The sequence below is a fragment of the Ictidomys tridecemlineatus genome, chromosome 7, assembly GCF_052094955.1.
Source record: "Ictidomys tridecemlineatus isolate mIctTri1 chromosome 7, mIctTri1.hap1, whole genome shotgun sequence".
NCBI lineage: Eukaryota > Metazoa > Chordata > Mammalia > Rodentia > Sciuridae > Ictidomys > Ictidomys tridecemlineatus.
In genome coordinates, this window is record NC_135483.1 from 182,629,936 (window position 1) to 182,648,679 (window position 18,744).

An 18,744-nucleotide genomic window follows, 5' to 3' on the forward strand; every position below is an offset into this window, starting at 1 on the left:
GTCACCATAGAGATCCTGACCATCAAAGCTGAGACTGTGACCCGGAGGTTCCAATTCCAAATCTTGGTTCTTTCATGTGTGAGTTCTTGGAGGTAGGACCCTTGTGTTCTGTTTATTTTCAGGCTTCTTCCACGTTCAAATCAAGATGGGCATTTGACAGAGGATAACTATTTATTAATTAGTTGAGTGTATTCAGCAAGCCAAAGCAGAGCTGAATGAACTATTAATGTTGGAATTTAGATTTAAGTTAACAACAAAGGTACAGTGATGGAATATAGAGATTGAGACCAAAGTGAGAAAATAGCTTCATTGTAAAAAGATATCTACCAATATCATGCGTTACATTCCAAATAAAGAGGTCCGGAGATATTCTATTTCTCATTATGAGCTATTTCTTTGTAACATGACTTAATTATATCTTAAGCAATGAGAATGCCAATAATGTTAGACATACCCATATCCAAAAATAAATGCAAAACATTTTGAGTCAAGTACACATGCCTTTTGGATTACCCACAATTTTTGGATTACACATCATTTCTCCTCATTAACACTAATGATCAAGGACTAATGGAGGAATTAGCTGAAGGGGGAACATCACATTTCATAATAAATTCTTTCCACCTTTTGTAACAAAGACTGAATTTAACTCTTTGCAAAAGTAGGAATAGAAGTCAACCACATTGCATCTTATCAAAAAGGAATGTAGACATGCATGTAGTCCAGTTGCTTTAAGAAGGAGTCATAAAAAAGGTACAGAAATGACATTTAGGAGTAAAGCACAGTAATATAAATTATTTTTGCCCTAAACATTTTATCTTATCTTTTCAGGTGTCACAATTGCAAATATTTGGCACTCACCACAGCATCATTAGGAAGTAAGTTTAGGTTATTACTACTGGGGCCATGTGTTTCAAATTTTCAAGGAGATTTCTTATTTCCAGAGCAGTTGTGATTCCAATATCCTGTACTATTATTACACCATGTGTTCCACAAATTTTCAAAAAGTTTTGGTAAGAAAAATTCACCAAAATCACTTATTTTGAAATCAGATCATTGTCTCCATTGCTTAGTCTTGGAAGCCCACTCAAACCAGAGTTTATCCCACCACTCTAATGCTTCTCCTGTAGTAGAGGATGGGACCACCTGAATATTTCAATCCACTATGGAGGAAACATGAGGCATCTTTTTTCAAATGATATCAACCCCAGAGACTCAGAATTCCCCAGAGTAGGAAAAGCCGACACAGACTCACTTGATGGAAATTGTCCAAAGGGAAGTTGTCTAGCTTTGGTCTTTCACTGACTCAGATCCCTGGGATGGTGCTAGAAGCTATTTGGGTTCCCCAAGGGAAGGCTTATTAGTGATTCCTTCCCTCTGCTCTCTAACTTAAATTTCATAAAAGGCTGCAGATTCCAAATCCTATGGTTTGATGAATGTAGTGCAGATGGAAAGCGTAAGAGAGGTCAGAGTTGGTGGCCACTGGGCTAAGGTTGTCCTACTTTCTTACAAGCAAGAAAAAGGATGACTCAGAACCTATAAAACCATTGTTCATACAGAATAAATGTTAAACTAGCAAAACCTCTTTAGAACTAAAATACTTTGTCAGTGGTAAGTCTTACCTATCAGTTAATGTGACTTTATGTACTGTTCAACCACACATATCATGTCAATATGCAATATCAGTAGACAAGAAAAAATGAAGTTATCTGTCTTTCTTAAAACATTGTGTGTGTGTGTGTGTGTGTGTGTGTGTGTGTGTAAATGTGTGTCACTGTCTTGAATCCATTTGGAAATTAATGAATATGAAAGGATTGTCAGTAAATAAATAAAATACATATATGTATATATTTATAAATAATTTGCATTTAATTTTGAAGAGCTACTTGGTAACAAGTTGAAACTCAACAATAACAGGTTCAAATGCTTATTTGATTGGGAGTATTTTTCAGTTATCTTAAATTTGCCTTGAATTTTGTGTATATCATGTAGCAGCAATACCACTGGATGGGAAACCTAGTAGGTGAATATTTATTTCCTTCAAGAGTTAGACACCCTCAAAGATGCTCACTATTATGGGATCCTTAAGTACTCTTTAAAAACTTCCATGAGTGGTTTCATGATCAAAAAGCTTTAAAATCCCATAAACAGGATTTATCTTGGGCTTTGGCTATGCAGCTGGTTGCACAGCTGGGAAACTGGACGAAAGAACAGTCAGTCAACTCATTTGGCCATTTCCATGATTGCCAGTAATTGCTCCAGCTGTACCGATGTGCAGTGATCAATATTCATTGTAAAGATGGCAAAAATGGACATGGGTGGCCCTTTGTCTTTTCATTCCACACATGTTGACCTGACATACAGAATAATTCATTCAAGAGGCAGCACCTAGCTTCTAATTTTTCCACTGCAGAACCACAGTATCAAATGACTATTTAAAACAAAGCAAAACAAAACCCTCTAGCAACTGGAGGCATTAATTAATGCAAAAAAAATAGTTTGGGAGATGGATAGTTGGATGGATGGATGGATGGATGGATCGAGGAGCTGGCAAAATGCCAGTTGTCTGACACCTGCAGTGTTCAGATGTTCAAAGTTGTATCCCAGCAGGATCAGTTGAGTCCTTGAACTCCCCAGAAAAGAGAGAAGTTGGAATTCTAATACAATAACTAATAGAAAGTGAGGTGCAAGGGGTTGTCCAAGGAATCCCAGATACCACAGAACAACGAGATGCCATTTTTCTCTTATGCTTCCTTGTGCTTCACACAGCTGCCTTCCTTTGTCCACTCTGAACAAGGTCCTCACAGATGGCTTTCAAAGGACTATGGGATCCCAGCTTTAAGATGTAAAGGCTCCTGAGGCCTTGCTAGACCACATAGAGATTTCAAGTCAAAAAGAGAATAAGAGCTCCTTCTTGGCACTCTGGCAATGGGCCTTGAAACTGGGTACACCCCCATCTTCCTTTTAAGAAGCCCAGGGGCTTCTTCCTAACACAGTCCCTTATCTGACACTTAAGGGTTCTTCAGTATATTGAATGAAAGATTAAGTTTCTGATAGAAGATTTTTAAAACCTAGAGAAATGGAAGAATGAATGGGTAATATCAGACATAAATGAAATGAAGGAAATATCTCTTTATAAAGAGAAATAGAACTAAAAACTCCTTTTTCAAATGCAATATGAATTTCAATTAAATGGCATGAGCGTATTCTAGAAAACAATGGCAGGCTGGCCTCCTTTTCTCACATTCAGCTGCCGGTTATGGTCTTTCCTCTGAGTCAGGTCCTCCATCAGCATTAGATTTAGGTTGAGTCTTTCACCTGGACTTACTGTATTTTCCCAAAACAATCTCTTTAACACCCCAGGCTTCATGCATTTTCATTAATAACCAAGGGTAACCCTGACTTTCTCTAAATGCTAGGAGATGCTAGACCAGAAATTACTTATAAGGTGGGGAGATAGTAATTAATTTGGTGTCAAGAGCTCCTGAAATGTGGCTTCTTACCACTCCCTCTCTCTTGCATAATGGTGATTTTATTTTTTTGCCATGAATTGGAGGTCATATAATAACAGGTATTCACACGAAATTGCTCTCCAATGCCAGTTAGCAGGGATGCAATTGATTCTAAGAGAAAAGTACGGTATTAATCATCATGATTACATGAAACTTTCTTACAACTTATTTCCACATTCATCATCTCACCTTTATTTGTACAATACCCAAGAGCCTACTCATCATCTAGTGCTTTGTGATTTCCACCCTCAGAATTTTCAGGCTTTCAGTGACAGGATGGCCCCCATCCTGGCCCATTTTTCTGGCCCATTTCTTTCAGGTTGGTTTTGCAAACAAGCTGGTATTTGGCTCTAGTTGTAAATGCAAAGAACTGAAACAGAGGTTAAGCTTGGAGCCAGAGCCCAGCAGGGTCCTGGAGCCTGTGAGGGACCCTGGGTTCTAATTTCAGCACCACTTCTTGGGAGATTTTGGCAGAAAGTAAATTCTTCTCTCCAGATTTTAATTTTCTAGATCCATATTGAAGATATCAGTGCTGGGGATTCCAAACTCCCATCTAGCTCCGTGATTCTTTGGAATTGACAGCACAGCATCAGTTTTCTAGATACTAGACTTTAAGTATTTAAAATATTGATCATATTTCACTTTCAAAATTAATACCAATGTTAGTGATGCCCATTGTGGCCAAGTCCTTGGTTTGTTCTTCCATGGCTTGCTTCCTGTAACTCCAACAGGGACAATAAGGAAAAAACCAGGGAATCGGAGTAGGGTGTGCCAAAATCTTATTAATATTAATTCTGTTGTGTGTTCCTATGTGGTGTAGAACTTGGGTTTTTTTTCTGGAATATGAGGTTGGTCTTTTATATCTGATATATTCTACATAACAGACAGAACATAATCATAACAAAAAGTTAGAGAAACTTTTGAGTTTGAGTGAATAGGAGCATACCCGGAAACTGTAGAAATGTAATAATAATTTAAAATTTTCATATTTCATAGATTGAAATATGAAAATCTACTTATTTTCTGCGTGGATTTACCAAAAAATGTCATTGTTGTTATACTATTAAAAATTCATATTTTCCTTCTTTAAAAAAAGTAATGTAAATGGGAGTAGCAAATATCTACATGCCAAATTTTGTATTGGATTAAGGCTTAGTCTCCCATTAATAAAACCTATGTTTCTCCTTAACCCATGAACATATTAAATTGTCCCTTGGGAAAGAAAAAAAAAGAAAAGTAATTTGTCATAAAAAATTAATTGGATAGAAGGCATTGATACTTATTTCTGTGTGAAGCGTGATATAAATAATTTCATACAGAGTATCTCATTTAATTATTTAGGTAACTGACAAGGTCATCAATATTTTCATTTTATTTATGGGGAAACTGAGGTTCAGAGAATTTAGATTACTTGACAAAAGTTACACTGTCATTCAGTGATGGGTCTTGGGATCAAATGTGTATGGTGGATATGAAACTTGCTGTTCTTAATGATTATCTAATGATATTGTCTTTTAAGAAACTGAATTGCATTCCCGATGTGTGCCTGTTTACAACCCAAATATATGTCCACAGTAAAGTTAAAAATGCCAAGAAAGTATTTCTACATAAAAGTAAAGAAACAATTGATCAAGAAGTGAATTGTCTGCATGCATGCAGGTGACATTATTCCTTTTGAGTCATCATGGTCCATGCCTGCAGATGCCCATGAGCCATGCTAGAACTGTGTCATTAATAAAAACATCTGATCGGCTTCCAATGTCAAGTTTCCTCTCTGTGTTGTTTTTTAAAACCTTTTACTTTCTTTTCAAAAGGACATAAATTCAGAGGGGGAAAAAAAAAAAAAACATGTGTAGAACATTTAGAAAACATCCACCATTTTCAGAGACCATTATGACACCGCAGAGAGGAATCTGTAGCATGTCACTTTGAGAGAGTGGCAGGTGGAACTGATTTTTTATGCAATCTGATGACTTCACTGAAGGAGGTGTTTCTTCCAAATGAAGACTATGAAGGCTCAATAGAAGAGGCATATTTCTCACTAAAATAATACTTTTGCATAAACAATATCACCACACAAGTTGACTCCTTGACTATCTGGAGCAGAGCCATCAGATTGCCATTAAAAATGAAAGCACTGCCCTCAAAACTCCACCAGAATAGATTCCCTGCACTGAGCAGTTAGGAGCCGTCCACTGTCCAGAACATATCTATCTTTCTGTCTTGTGACACAGCTACCATTTCTTTTCTTTGAGAAGAAACACTAGTTTCATTTGGAAGTTATTACCCCTTAAATGACCAAATCCTGCCCCAAGATGCCTGATATTTGCTTTGCCTTTGAAGCATGATAGTTAAAGTTATTTCCCCATCTGCATTACTTTTTTTTAACTTCTTAAACACTGTCTAGTTATGACAGAGACCAAGATTCCATAATGTAAATGTGCCTCATTAATCAACTCTATTATTTAGAGGAGTAATGAACATTTTGCTATTTGACATCTGGCAGTGATCAACAGTAATAGGAATTTCTAGTTTATAAAAGTACACATGTATGATTTGATTTCTTTTTGTGTATTAAAAAAAAAATTCCCCTGCTGCTTTTCTTGGCCCCCTAGAAAGAAAAAAAAAATGGTGCAGGGAGTAGGGGCAAGAGAGCTATCGGGATGGGATTAGACCTTAAACTACATATGTAATTTCTAAGGAACTAACCAGCTTAAAGCAAAATGTTGTGTGTGCTGTGTAATGTGTAAAATCTGGTGTTTATGTAGTTCTGGGGCTGGCTTGATACCAGTAACCAGTGAGTGATATCTAAACATAAAATAATTTCTACATAAACTGTGGGTTTGTAAAAATGTAAGCACTATATTTTTGTGTAGTCTGAAAGAAGGTATTCTTTGAAATAGATTATTAATGTAGGGCAGGATTCCATCCCCTGTATTTTTGTGAGTTTTTCTTTTCTTTCTTTCTTTTTTTTTCTTTCTTGGAAGACTGATTAGGCACTTGGGCCTTTACCAAAAAGTCAACATGTACTTATAAAAATCTTGATATGTGATACACTGACTAAAATGAAGTTTATGATTTACTTCAAGTTGACTTTGCTACTGTTCAACGAAAGCTTTAAATGAATGCATGATCGTTAGGAATGTGCAGCCTCCAACTAAGCTATTAACGTAGAGGCAGATTTCTTGTTAGTATTACCTTACAAACAACACTGATACTATGTTCATGATTAAGTACAGAGGAAAAAAATCACCCAGCTGGAGGCGGAAAGAAAAATGAGATTAGAAAAGATTTTCAAATCATGAGAATTAAGCATTAATGGGTGGCTGTTTAGATTTAAGAAATGCAATACTGTCTTCTACAGCAGGCTATGAAATTAGGTATTCATCCCTTTTAACAAATTCCACATGTAATGAATGAACATGTCAGTGTGCAGCTATGGTGCTTCTTGGAAGAACTCTTTGGAAAGTCAGACCCACTTGTTAAAAGTCACTTGTGACTGCTCAAAGTGGTCTTGATATCTAGAGAAAAACCAATTAAAACCAGAAGGCAAAAGTGGTAGGATGGTGTTGGCAAAAAGAGCTATCGCCTACATTTGACCTGGAATTGAGGCTAAAGGACAAGTCCTGTGGTTTTAGTCACTTCCTACTAGAGGAAGTCAGATCTGGCAAGATACTTTTTGGGGGCTAGAGCTCTGGTAAAGCAGTAATGACTCCTTCTGTTGCAAATGGCAGAACCCTGCTGAAAATGGCTTAAGAAAAGAAAAGTGATATCTTTTCTCACAAATGAAAATCCCAGGGGTATAGCTGACTTCAGATGCAATGGGATCTGGACTCCGTGCATTTGCATCAGGAATCGGTTTCTTGTTGTCACTTTTCTCTGTTTTCCACTGTGTGGGCTTCATCTTCAAGACCTACAGAGTAATCCTCAACAGCTCCGACTCCCATCCAATAACATCCCTTAGACTCAAGCTTGGGTTTTTGTCTTGCATGAGTGTGTTTGCATGAGCCTGAATATCACACACACAAGAAGTCTAAGGTTACTAAAGCCACAGGGTGCTTCTGTCTCTAGCAATTCTGGACTTAGCTCTGGCACAATGCAACCATTCAGGCCCCAGGGAAATGCTTCTTTCTATCACCTCCAAACAATTAGCAGTGGCTTCCAATGGTCCTGAGGAATGTGGCTGGTCAGGCTGCTGACCCAGGAGGAAGCACTGCCTTGGAGGACAGGGACATTTGGGCAGCAGAAGTACTTAGAAAAATTCATTAATATGTCAGATCCTTTCAGAGAGCAGGAATGCAGTAGCTTCCCCATAATGAGGTATTATTAGGTGATACTGAGGCTCATTTTCTTGTTTCTCCTTATATTCCACTCTATAGTTCTAGAAAAACACATGAACTAGCACAATACTTCAGTAGTTGTATGTAATGACTGAGAAATACCTTACAATATTAAACAATTCAATTATTCTTAAATTTGTACATACTTAGGTCAGATATAACATCAATGAAGTAGGATATGAATTCTTTACATTGGCAATGGTATGGACAACTGAATGCTAAAATAGCAAATAGTTTCGTTTAATCAGAATACTTAATAAGATTTCATTGTTTCATAAACTTAAAAAGAACTTCATTTAAATACTCCCATATAAAAATTGCACAAAAAGTTAATTACAATTTTTTTTATTTTCTTTCATTTTGATGTAAGTTTTGAATATTCAAATAACTTAGAAACTAAAATATAAGTATTTAATTTTTAAAATTTTATAATTTAACTTTCAGTTTTGATTAAAATATACTCAGATATTGTACACTTCTACTGTAGTTACATTTTATCCTCAATCTTTTAGATCATTGAGAATAAACTGAAATAAGATCATTATATTTTCTAGTCATATAGAAAACAGTAGCATTAAGTCTAGTTTTAAATTCTGCCAATATGAAGTTATATTAGGATAGGCAAGCAGCTATGACATATTTTATTTAAGCATTTTTTGTTACAATATACCTTTGAAGGATATCTAATATGCACACCTGCATTTATACCCTTCACTAGGGCTGCGGTGGCTGAAGAAGGTCTGTTCATGCTTGCTTAGCCACCAAGTCCAGCAGAACAGGGCACCTCAGGAAGAAGGTGGCAAAGTGTTGCTTAAACTGAAGCCACAGAGCTGAGATTATTTGCACTAACTGTCCTAAATTAGTCCAATCTCTGCTAATTTGTACCTATCAAAAATGTGATTAATACGGCAGTGAGTGAATGAGTAAATAAATCAGTAGTTTTGGAGATCTTAATTTTTATAGAACAAGGCAAACATGAAAGGTTCTGACACATGGTGTTTGAAAGAAATAAATTGCTTGCAAGCAATGATATAAATGTTAAACTTTGCTTTCAGACATCACTTGCAGAGATTTATTTTCAGCCAAAGTGTTGGGCCTGGTAGTGCCTGCCAGTAATCTCAGCAGCTTGGGAGGACTACGAGTTCAAAGCCAGCCTCAGTGAAACTGAGGTGCTAAGCAACTCAGGGAGACCCTGTCTCTAAATAAAATATAAAATAAGGCTGGAGATGTGGCTCAGTGGTCAGATGCTCCTGAGTTCAATCTCCCGTACTCCCCCAAAAAACTGAAATGAAAAAATAAAGTGTTGGTTTGTCATAGAATGGTAAAAATAAAGATTCAGACAGAAAGCTAGATCTTATTCCTGTCTCATACTGGTTTAATTTATACTCAGGGCCCAAAAGACTGCCTGCTTATGTGTCAGTCTGAAACCATGAGCTAGATGTTTAAATTATGGCACATGAAATCAGATTAATGCTAAGCATAAAAATGGATAATCATCATTTAGAAATATAGTCCAGCAAGATATCTGATCTTAAATAGTATATAATTAAAACAATTCCAAAGTGCTCCAAATCAAGTAGAAACCTACTAATAATTATAATGCCAGGTTATGTTTAAAATGTTTTATATATTTTCAAAATTGTGTTACATCCATTATCTGGTTTGATGATTAATGTAGACAATTTAGTCAACCAAACCAGCTTGTCTGCCTTTTCAATTAAAGGATCATGTAATCCAAAGTAACATGGAGAGACATTTCATTAGATCCCTCTACAATTTGGTAGTATCTAACTTTGTGAATTTTTGTAAATGCTTTGATTGACATGAATATAATCCACATGGGTGTACAGCAGGAACTGAAAAAAATTTCAACAACAATGTTAGGTTATTTATCTCAGATGTAAACCACCAATCACACCTGTCTTTGATTAAGAGACAAGTAATGGTACCTAAACAGATAAGCTATGCTAGAAACAAAAATAATAATAATATTATCAAACTAAATGAAGATTTCATAATCTCATATTCGAAGGAGGAATGATTTTTATTTCCACTTTATGGAATTGTTCAGAAATAGATCCAGATAACAAAAAAATCGAACTTCTTGGTCCCTGTGCCAAAATCTTTGTATATTTTGTTTTTCTTCAGTCATATCTCGAGTCCCTGAAATCTAACTAAATGAAAGGTGCAAAGAGCTTTGAAAAGAAAACCTACTAGAAGCTGCCAGTTCTGCATGTCAACGAGGTCTTGGCATCACTGTGGCTCCTGTCAGTCTTCAAGAGAGAACCTAGGTTGAGTTCTTTAGTTCCCGAATCCCCAAGGGGCATATTTACCCTCAATTTTCAGAGTTGGGTGTGAATCTCCAATATGACAGGGCCATATGGACTACTGTTAAGATTAAAGTCAGTTTCTATATTTGTATAAGGTGGCTTCCTTGCAGGGCAAATAGCCCTGGATTCATTCATTCACTTCCTCATCCCTCCAAGAAGTGTTTATCCAACATCCTCCCCTTTAGTTAAGACCCATTCCTCAGGTGTCACACTGGCTAAAGCGAGGTCAGCTGGGAGCTCTCCTGTCCTGTAGGCACCTTACCTACCCACATCCAAATGAAGGCTTGGAAGAAAGCTAGGACTCAGGCTGAATCCATTCGAATAACATTGCACTGAAGATGAAACTTGTTCGGTGGGTTTTTAGTCTACGCCAGGCTCACAGAGAGACTCTTCCCAACTCACCTTCCACCTCGGCTTTGATTATCCCCAAAAGGGGGTTCTGTGGATGCCCCCCAGATCTCACACTGAAGATATTACTAACAACCTTTTATCTTGTATGGTTGGCCAACCATGAATGTGATTTTATATGTGACTGGAGAAATTAAAATCAACAAAAACATGACCTAAGGCTTCAAGTGTTTGACTCTGTAAAGTATAAATAAATAAATAAATAAATAAATACTCAGCTAATACAAATACTAGCTGAGTATTTACTATGATTAAAAACTCAAAGTACACTTTTTAGCCACATCATTTGCTTTTTTTTTAAAGTTAATTTTCTTGGTTTATTACATTTCCTATTAGCCAAGAAAATAAAGTTCCTCCCTTAATTTCTTGGCATGATTGCTATAAAGGTGCCAGAATGATTGCCTGATCTGCACGTGTCACTCTGGTGAGTCCAGGGGAGAAGAGAAGCTTGTCACTGGACCCTGTGATGGAAAGGGCTAAACTAGAAGATTATCAAACCACCAAAACTGTTTAGTAAGAAGACATGAGGACCAGCAGAAGGAATTCAAGCCAAGGATTTGGTTTCTCCTTGGGTTCTTGGCTGATTTCACACAGCCATCACCAGCCCGTGTGCCTTGAGGATACCAGAGCTTCGGAACAACTGGCTGGGACCGGGAAAGGGGGTCTCAAGCCCAGGCGTCTTTGGTTCTGAAGGCTATTGATTTGCTATGGTAGCACAGGGTTCCCCAAAGCACTTCAGACACTTCTCATATTGTGAAGATGATCCTTTGAATCAAGAAAACGTGGGAGCAAGATTCCGCCATTAGTGAATTCATTGATCTCACAGTGCAGGATGGTATGTGCTGAGCCTCAACTCACCCGTAACTCTCTAGCTCCACATCAAAGAAGCCTCCAGAACTTTGCCTGCCCACAGCAGCTGTTCTATACATGCTTGCCACTGTCAATATTGTCCTAGGGGAGGAGACACATCATGACTTGTCACCACCAGTTCCAGGTAATTGGGTGGGTACTGACTCACAGAAAGTGGGTGGAATGGGCAAAAGGAGAGCAGACTGCTCTAAACAAATTCTTATTGTTATGGTAGTTTGAGCTTTATCTTTGAAGCCTCAATATTTCTTTAGTTTGGACCATTTCCTTGTCCTTCACCCCTACTCGTGTCTTATACTTAATACATGTGCACGCATACACACACACCTGCACACATGCACACAGGTACAGTCATACCACTCTTACTGCTACAAAAAAAAAAAAAAACTTTTTCTGTGTTAGTAAGTTCTCCATCACTATGACAAAATACATGATGTAACTGACTTAAGAAGGAAAAATTTTTATTTTGGCTCAGTTTTGGAGACTTGAGTCCATGGCTTCTTGATCCTGCTAACTTTTGGTCTGTGGTGAGACAGTACATAGGGCAATATTGTCTGGAAGAGGAAACTGTTCTGATGTCGACAGGAATCAGAGAGAGAGAAATAGGAAGATCTCAGGTCTCATAATAGCCTTCATGGACATGTTCCCAAGCACCTAACTTCCTCTACTAATCCCCAATCTCCTGAAGTACCATTACCTCCCAATAGAGCCACAGTCTGGGGAGTAAGCCTTCCACACAAAGGCCTTTGTGGAACATTCCAGGACCAATCATAGCATGAGCTAAACTCTGTGTTCAACTCAGTTATCACCTTTAATTGTCCTTGGGCCAGAACATGTCTCCAGACCTCCTTGGTCTCCTGAAGACGTCAAGGAAGTATCCCTCTCCCTAGGTGTCCCCCAGATTGCACAACATCACCCTTGCACACTGTCTTTCAGGTAATCCCAGGGACCCCAAGCATTGCTAGAATTAAACAGCAAGTTTAAGATCAACCTTCGATTTTCAATGAGATTTACAGTTGTCTAGGAAACAAAAGGCCCTTTCTTCAGCATCAGTAGACACATACTTGGGAATTGTTTTCTCTGAAGTGTGAACCTTTGACCTATTTAGGAAAGAGGTAAGAAAACAGATGATGAAAGAAAAGTTTACATGACCTCACCAGACCTGGGGGATGTCCCCAGAGTGAAAAGTCCCATTTGAGGAGCCTAAAATCTGTGTGTACAGCCTGTGGCAGAGGACATGTGTGTGTACGGGGGGATGGGAGGAGCTGTGGGCTGCTGTTCAGAACTGGAGCCCAGCATTGGCTCTGCCTTGTCCCTGAAGCTTTGGGTTCACGTATGTACACGGTGCATCTCAGCTTCCATCAGCTGCCGATCAATTTCTAAATTGTTCTTGGAAAGCCACATAATGAAAACTTGTCAGTGAAGAAAAATAACTAGTGTCAGTTCCAGCTCTGACTTGTGACCGCTTTCGAGCAGGGATTTACTGCTCCTAAGGTCCCCCTTAGTGCAATATTATGGATACCACCTTCCTAATGCACATGGTGGGGTGAATTCACTTTCTGAAGCTGTAGGAGAGCCTATAATTTAGAGGCTCGGGGCCATAACCACGACAAAGGAAAAGATTAGAGTCAAAAATAGAATGGTCCAAAAATACCATTGGAAGCATTTGTACCAAGAATTTGCCAAAGGAAAGGACAGCCGGTATGCCCTCAATGCTGCTTAAAAACATTCAATTCAGTAGTATGGTTTTCCATGTGTCCGTAAGATAGATAAAGCCCAACACTATGACTATAATTAAATCACTTTAAAACTTCAATCTGAAATGAAGTGAACATTTTCTTCAAATCATTTTTTTTTTTATTGTTGGTCGTTCAAAACATTACACAGTTCTTAATACATCATCTTTCACAGTTTGATTCAAGTGGGTTATGAACTCCCTGTATACGGGGTAAAGTTGGGAGTTCAAATCATTTTGTTCTGTAGAAAGGATAAGAACACTCAGAGTAGCTATCGGGAAAATCTGTGTTAGAGATAATTGGGGACTTCTGTGGATAGGGAGGTAAATGATTTCAAGGTACAGTTCCATTGTATGCAAATGGAGCTGAACAGGGGACTAGAGAATTGGGAGGCATCTGTGTGATTTGGAGGGGGATACTGGCTGTACCTCCTCTCTTTATTACCAAGATACACCATGAAAAGCAAACGGGTTTTGTGCATGTTGTCCTGATGTCAGGCAGAAGGGAGGGTGGGAAGATCCAAGCCCTGGGAAGAGACTTGCTTGAAAAGAATCTGTAGAGCTTGGGCCATTTACTCAGGAAAAAGAAAGATCAAAAGGCTTCAAATGACGCTCCACTGAGGACAAGATTCTCTCAAAAATAATAGATTTTCTTAGACCTGGTACTGGTTGCATCATAATTAAGTTCATTAAGACAGTTTAGGCAGCTGCTCTGGACTGATAATCATAGTAATATTCTACCTCCAGACTTCCCAAATGCCCCTCTTGCTCCCCTACCATCTTCTCACATTAAAATAAGTAGACAATTTATTATTTTGATTTTGAGGTCCTAGGGATTGAACCCAGGGCTGGGTGTATGCTAGACAAATACTCTACCGCTGATTTACATCCACAGTCCAGTGAGTTAGACCAGAGTCCAGTGAGTTAGACCAGACCTTTCTTCTTCTTTTTTTTTCCTCCCCAAGGTTCCTAGGGATTGAACCCAGGGTCTCACACATGCCAGGAAAACACTGAGCTACATCCTCAGTACTTTTTATTTCATTTTGAGACAGGGTCTCCATAAGTAGCCCAGGCTGGCCTCTAACTTGTGATCTTCCTGGCTCAGTTTCCCAAGTAGCTGGGATGACAAGACTCTGCCAGACCCTTTCTCTTGCTCAATACCATCCAGATTCCTTTCCTTTGCCTTACAGTGCCTGATCTGGTCCCCACTCCCTTTTCCAAGGATCTCTTTCACCCTCTTTTTAGGGCCCTCACTCCAGCCTTCCAGACCCCTATGAAGTTGTTAAGAGATGCCAAGCTAATTGCACTTTCCCTTCCCTCTCTCTGAAATGCCCTTCCTCAATGATTTTCACATAGTTCCCTCATTTCACTCAAGTCTTGATCCAATTGTCACTTGATCAGGAAAACTTTACTTGATTTCTCATAGAAGCAGCTGCCCTACCAACCCACCTCACTTTCTTGTCTTTCCATTATAGCAGTGATCACTCCTGGACGTTAAATAATAGATGCATGTGGTCATTCAGTATGATCTTTATCTCCATTAGAATGTCAAATTCTGGAAGGAAGGAATCTTTCCTTATTTTTATTTACTGCTATGTTTTTACCATCTTAAATAGTAAGGAATCAATAAATGTTTGTAGAGAGGGTTTTCAAGATGGTGGAATTGAGAAGGTCACTTTCCTGGCCGTTCCATGACATAAAACCAAGAAAGCAGATAGGCAGCTTCTCAGCAGAGCGGATGAACAAAAAAGGGAGGCAGGGGGCATTTCTTGGAATTTAATACTGGACATTGAAAGCAGATCAGGGACTCGGGAAGTTGGATATAATAAAATAAGGAAGAAATCCCCAAAGTTAGAGCTACTGCCACAGCTGGAGCCAGAGCAGTGCCTCCATGAGCAAAGTGGAGGGACCAGGGAATTAAAGAAACCCACGTTTTTAGGCGTCCGGAGGAGGCTGGGTATGGAGAGTTAGAGATCAAAGACATCACCTGATTAAGCTGATAGGTGCACTGCCCAGCATCCTTGTGCTGGAAAGAAGCCGCCATCTCTCCCCGCTGCCTGTGGAGGACAGAGGAGGGACTCTTTTTGCCATTGCAGTTTGGGGGCAAGCAGCTGAAGGAGCCAGTTCCTAGCAAACCTGAGTTTGGCCCAAAATACAGGCCTGGCCTGACAAACCTATCCTGTACTATGAGAGTGCCCGAGAGAGCAGGAGGAAATCAAACATGAACAGAGGTTGACACAGGGGACAAGTGGTCATGGAAACCCCCCAGGCTCTCCTGCTCCCTTTCCAATCCAGCTGCTTGCAGGACCCTTTGGGAGAGACATATCTGGCCAGGAATTCAGAAGGGTGGCACAGGAGAGATGGTTCGGAGATTGAATCCAAGACCGGAAAACATGGGGAGCACAGGTGACCTAGGGGACTAAGAATTGGCTTCTTCACCACAAGAGTAGAACTCAGGGTGGATCTCTGGGGTACAGTATCTTCCAACAATTGTTGGGCCCTGGAGCTGATTTAAAATCTCCAGACCAATTGGCATTCAGCTAAGAACCTGGAGCACACCTAAGGAGTTCTGCCTGCCAAATTAACCACCCTAACAGCCCTACCCTGAGGGTAGAGCAAGCACCACGCTCGCTCCAGATGATCCCATCTAACAATCCTGAGGAGAGAAGCTGAGAATCTTTTGAATGCCAGTGGAAACCATCCTTTAACTTTCCATCAGGATTTTTTTCCCCCTCTGTTTACTTATGACCTTGATGGTTCATGGACATTTTATACATATTTGCATTTTTTCCTCCTTGTTAGCATTTTTTAAGCCAGTTATTTTTTTATGGATCAGTGTTTTGAGGACTAGAATGTTTGAGTAGTATATTTCAGTTTTGTTTTGCATTTTTTAATTTTTATTTTTTGTTTTTAATTTTTAAGTTGTTACTTTACATGTACTTTTTTCCTCTCATCTTTTTCCCTTGATTCTCTCTCTCTCTTTTCTTCTGCTAATAGCCAAACTCTATCGTTCCCATCAAAGTATGAAGGCACATCCTCAGAATACTGACATTGTCCCCCAGGAAGCAGCCTACAGTCAAGCAAATTCTTCAGCACCCATGGCTGAGGCAAGGTGAGCAGTATTTACTCCATTATTGTAGTGAGGCACTCCCCAAACACTCAGACGCCGAAATAATGACAATCTTGTTTGATATGGGTTATGATCCATGTAAGACCTCGGTGTCTTTGGCCAAGGGGAAGTTCAATACTGCCATGGCTACATACCTGATACTCCAGCACCAGAAACGCCAGGCCGCAGGCTGCATGTTTTAGGGAAGCCTGTGTCTCCAGAAGGTAAGCCTCGCCCCCACTCTAAAGATCTTTCCAACTTCCCTGTCCTCTCAAAGAGGAGTCCCAGTGAGCTTGACCTTTGCATATTTCCCTTGCCCTATGTGCATCATCTGCCTGTGTAGGCCAAACAGTGAAGGTAGACGGGCATCAGAAGAGCCAGCCTGCCTGCAAGGAATCCTGCACCTGCTATGGCATCCACATGCCCAAGCCCTGGATGATCCTCTTTAGGTGGGCCAGGACAGAAGATCGCAGTAATGCCCCCCCAAGATACATTCACAGCGCAAGTCCGTGACAACAGAAAGTGTTGGAAGAGGGTGACTAGGAGGATTGCTATCTGTGTGGAACAACTGTGCTGTTGCACGTTGGCAGTAAGGTGGCGCCAATGGAAGAGTGCAGAAATATGCCAGATTCATAAGAGGTGTGGCTCCAATGAAGGAAAGAGCTGAAACAGAAAAAACCAGTGGACAGCCGAGGACCCTCTGCTTTGTGGATCTTGACATGTTGGCATGGGCATTGATCATGTGGACTCTGAGCAGCTACAAGAGCAAGATGTGCCAACTACCTAAGGTTTCTCTTCACACTAGGCAGAGAGACTTTAGCATGTGCATTTTTGAAAGACACAATTCAGTCTGTGACATTCAGAAACTATATTTATAAAAACACCAAAAGTTTCTAGGTCATTCTTGTGGCAGGAAAATCTGACAATATTACAGAGCTATAGCATGAAAAATAGCATGGTCTTGGCATAAAACAACAAACAAAGCCAAAACAAAAACAAAAACAACAACAAAAATCCAGACATGTATACCATTGGAGTAGAAAAGAAAGCACAGAGGCAAACCCAACCTAAATATAGCGTTTGATTCTTGACAAAGGGGTCAAAAACAAACCCTGGAGAAAAATAGTTGCTGCTGCTGTTGTTGTTGTTGTTTTTAATATGGTGCTGGGAAAACTGGATATGTATACATAGAAGAATGAAACTAAATTCTTATCTCTTATCCTGCATAAAAATCAGCTCAAAGTGAATCAAAGACCTAGGAATTAAGCCAGAAACTTGGCAACTGCTAGAGGAAAACATAGGGGAAACACTCCATCATAGGGGAAAGGGAATTACTTCCTCAACAGAACTCTCAAAGCTCAGGAATATATTCACAAGAGTATTCATAAGTATTCTGTGCATTTTAATCTTGTTCCAAAGACTGTTTTGTAATAAATGAGTTTTAATTAATGCCACACATTCTTTTAAAGATAAAAATATCATATAATGGTTGAGCCCCATGTTATTGCAAAAAAAAATGGCATAAAATCTGTGGCTATTTTACACTGAAATGCAGTAGGAATGGAGCCACCATATGATTCAGTTATATCACTCCTCAGTATTTATCCAAAAAAACTGAAATCAACATTCTATAGTGATACATGCATACCCATGTTTAGAGCAACATGATCCACAGTAGCCAAATTATGGAACAAATTATGGAACCATCCATCAATAGACCACTGGATAAAGAAAAATGGAGTTTCACTTGGCCATAAAGAGGAGCAAAATTGCATCATTTGTCGAAGAATGGAAAAAAACTGGAGAGCCTCATGTTAAGTGAAATAAGTCAAACTCAGAAAGTAATGTGTCATTTGTTTTCTCTTACGCGTAGATGCTAGAGAGGAAAAAGGGTTGGGGTACAGCATCTTATGAAAATAGAAGGGAGACCAGTAGAGTAGAGGATGAGGATCCGGACGAGGGAGGGGGGAAAGACAGGGGAGGTTCTGGGCAGTGAAATAGGCCTAATTATGTTATGTACATGTACAAATATATCACAATGAATATTATTATTATGTATAATTATAATGCACCAATTAACTTTTTTTAAAAAAATAAAGAATGAAGACAGGGGCTGGGTTTGTGGCTCAGTGGTAAAGAACTTGCATAGCATGCATGAGGCACTGAGTTCGATCCCTGGCACCACATAAAGATAAACAAATAAAATAAAGGTGTTGCATCAATCTACAACTAAAAACAATATTTTTTTAAAAAAGAGAATGAAAATAATTCCAATATGTTGTATGGGAAATGACCTTGTAGTTCTTTATGGTTAAATATATCTGATAATATGGGGGGAAGTCCTTGGAAAGGGATAGTTTTTTTCATTTGAGAATATTTTTTAAAATTTTAATTTGTTACATATTACAACAGAAGGCATTACCATTCATATAGAAAAGGATAT